Raw genomic sequence first — 3,772 nt, 5'->3', positions numbered from 1 at the left:
TATTTTATTTAGCATTGTCTGTTGATATTGGATATTTTGTTGAGGGCTCTTGTTTCCCCCTGTTTTTAGATTTAGATTGTTTTCAATCATTTGACACACACACACACACACACACACACACACACACACACACACACACACACACACACACACACACACACACACACACACACACACACACACACAGAGTTAGCTATATGGCAGTGTTGTTACTGTATTCTTTTTCTTTAATTACAAATAAAATAAAACATATGATGAAAACTTATGCTTATACTAACTTATACTAATACAAACATTTTAAATGTTGACTTGGCAACTAACTGAAAACATGAGTGCTAAAATTAAAATAAAGTTAAACAGAAATATTAAAATTTCAAAATTAAAATGATTTTTGTAATGAAAACTATAAATATGAAAAATAAAAACATTGTATATAAATAATACTAAAATAACACTGGTTTATGGCAAATATTTCATATTATAACGATTGGATGCAATTTTTTTTGCTTGTAATGATTAAGTGTGCGTTCATGCATAAAAATAAGCTCAGTCTTATGTCCATCTATCTATCTATCTATCTATCTATCTATCTATCTATCTATCTATCTATCTATCTATCTATCTATCTATCTATCTATCTATCTATCTATCTATCTATCTATCTATCTATCTATCTATCTATCTATCTATCATCTATCTGTCTGTCTGTCTGTCTGTCTGTCTGTCTGTCAAATATTTATCTGTCTGTCCGTCTGTCCATCTATCCATCTATCTATCCGTCTATCTGTCTGTCTATCTGTCTGTCTTTAAATATTTACAATATTTACTAAAAATCTACATATCTGCAGGGGGTGCTGTCGCTCTATTGTCTCTCTATGTTCAGTTTGGCACCTGCTGGATAGTGTGAGATTCTCAACTCTAGAAACGCATGCCCTTATTTGTGAAAAAAAAAAAAAAAATGGAAGTTGGGGTCATTATTACATTAATTTAGAAACACTGAAGATGAGCGTAACACTGAAGCAGTCAGCATCAGTTTACAGTGGTTCAAACCTGAGTTTTAACTTCCATAAAAATGTTAGGTACGATGTACTTATTGTAGGTTTAAGGGTGGCTTAAGAGGTAGAGGAACGGTCACCAGTGTAAAAGGTGTAATTACAGAAACAAGTTACATATGTAATTACATGCAGGTATTTTTAAATAAAAAAATTTAGATGTATACAATAAATACAACTTACTAAATAAATGTATGATGATACATATACATTACACATATTTTACATTTTCATGGATGCTTTTATATTAACTCTTTAACTTGAGGAAAGTACAAGTCATTAGTCGTGTAAGGAGTTAACATCAAAGGGCAGCAAGTGAAAGTTTCATATTTTGTCACAAAAGTACAAGTTGCAACTTTATGAGAAGCTAAAAGATCTTAGAAAGAGCCCTAGTTGATCAGGCTTAGTGTGTCTTCAGGACAGGTCGTAAAGAAAGAGAAACTATCATCTTAAATATAGACTAAATTCATTTATCAGTCATGAAACTCTAGAGGGCGCAAGCTGATAGGTCCTTTACAAGCACACAACCACATCATTACTACACGACACAAGCTGATTGGCCTCTGCCGATCCTGCAGCCAAAGAGAATGCTTGCTCAACATTTAAATAGTCTGGCTCAGTGTTTGCCGAGTCCAGCATTGCACTATCAGTGTTCCTCTGAAACCCTCCACCTCCCCCAGCTCCACCTGCCTAGATCTGCTATGGGATTTATGTATATTAAAGCAGCAGCAGCAGCAGCATATTTTACATGTTCACAGCAGTGTGTCTGTGTATCTATTAGCAGTAGCAAGTCAATAATAATAATAATCAACAGCAGCAGCAGCAGATCTAGTCCACCAAGACCAAATACATTAACATTGCCATATTGCATAACATTCTAAAACTATTCTGAGAGTTGAAATGTTGATTTGGAATATATACACACGTATGTAAAAAAAAAAAATCAATACTTTAGTTATAAACCAGACTGAACTAAACTGCACTGTTTGTGATCAGTCTACAAGCTAAACGTGGGATCTTTATTCTAGTTGTATCCCTTTACATGGGATCTAGTTTTACTCTTTAGCTATATGTATGTATGTATGTATGTATACAAATGACCCGAATGAGTCTGTTTTGGAGTTAACCCGTGGTAAATTAAGTGTACACCATTTGAAGAAAACTGCATATCACACCATCAGGACTTGCACTATAAATCATATTTGTTAAAATGAGAGCACAGAAGAAATTCACACAGCACTTCTTTCACTGCACAATATGTGTATTTCCATTAAAACTCAGCATTATTATTTTACACATAAAAAAAAGAAAAAAAAGAAAAACTGTTCTAAGCCTGCATGACATTTGTTAACCGGAAAACATAAGTGTCTGTGTGTATTTAATAACTGTCTATGTAATCAGGCTTCATCGTTTTTTAGTCAGACGTGTATTACAGCTCTTGCTCAGATGTGGCTTTGCATTGTGATTCCTATCTCTGTTTCTAGAAATGCACCGTGTAGTTTCCTGTGTGATCAATGCTCTGCTGACTTTGTTCTTGGCCTAATAAGCGTTAGCATAAATGTTCATGTTGATTTATTTAATATGAAACAACACCTCTTTATTTATCCCAACAATTAAAAGATAATTAAAGAAATAAGAGAAAAAATGGAAACTATTTTACAAGAATAACTCTAAATTTCCACACAAAAAAAAAAAGAAAAAAAAAGAAGAAGTGAAATCTATGAAGTATGAACATTTTAAGATGTTCCAAACGTTTTTTTTTTTTTGCATCAATTCCATAGAAGAACCAATTCTGGTTCCCCAAAGATCCTTTGAGTGAACAGTTCTTAAAAAAACAAAACATGTTTTTCTTAGTTTGAAGAACCATTTCCCACTAGCCTATAAAGAACCTTTTGTGCAATAGAAAGGTTCCATGAATGTTGAAGGTTCTTCATGGATCCATCGATGCCATTTAAGAACCTTTATTTTTAAGAGTATGAGATCCTGGCCTTTTGTACCTCACAAACGTGGATATAATATATAAATGGATAAGCTGACAAAATTGTTGCCTCCCAATTCATATTGTTAAATATTATAATACACATATGTACAGTACATACAGTGAACCCAAAATGTATTTAGACACTTAACTGGTTACTGGTTTTCACAGTTCATTGTGGAACTTTAAGGGGAGCATTTCAGTGCAATGGAAGGATTTTGAGATTGAGATGGCCCTTAAATGACCCCCTTTTTTTGGAGCAGTCGTGGGCTAATGCTTTGCGAGTCTGACTGGTAACCCAAAGGTTGCTGGTTCAATTCCAGCACCGGCAGTAAATGACTGATGTGCCCTTGAGCAAGGCACTTGTTCCCTGGGCACCACAGCATAATGACTGACCACTGCTCCCGGTGTGTCATGGTTTGCAGTGCGTGTGTTCACTTCTCACTACTCCTAATGGGTTAAGTGCAGAGGACAAATTCTGAGTATGGGTTACCATATTTGGCCTTCACATGTCACTTTCACTTTCTAAATCACTCTCCCTGATCACTGCCCAGGCTACTTCACTACAGAGCTGATTGAGACCAAGCTGATTACATCACTCCAGCCAACGCTTGGTGATGTGAGGCTTGCATGTTGCCGCTCGGCCATGGACAACCATTCCACAAAGCTCCCGTCGCACAGTTTTTGGGCTGATAGTAATGCAAATGGATGTTTGGAACTGTGGAATTGTCGACTTTTAGGC

Source organism: Leuciscus leuciscus (genome assembly GCF_965113295.1).
Source record: "Leuciscus leuciscus genome assembly, chromosome: 8".
NCBI classification, from domain to species: domain Eukaryota; kingdom Metazoa; phylum Chordata; class Actinopteri; order Cypriniformes; family Leuciscidae; genus Leuciscus; species Leuciscus leuciscus.
This window is presented reverse-complemented; position numbering follows the sequence as displayed.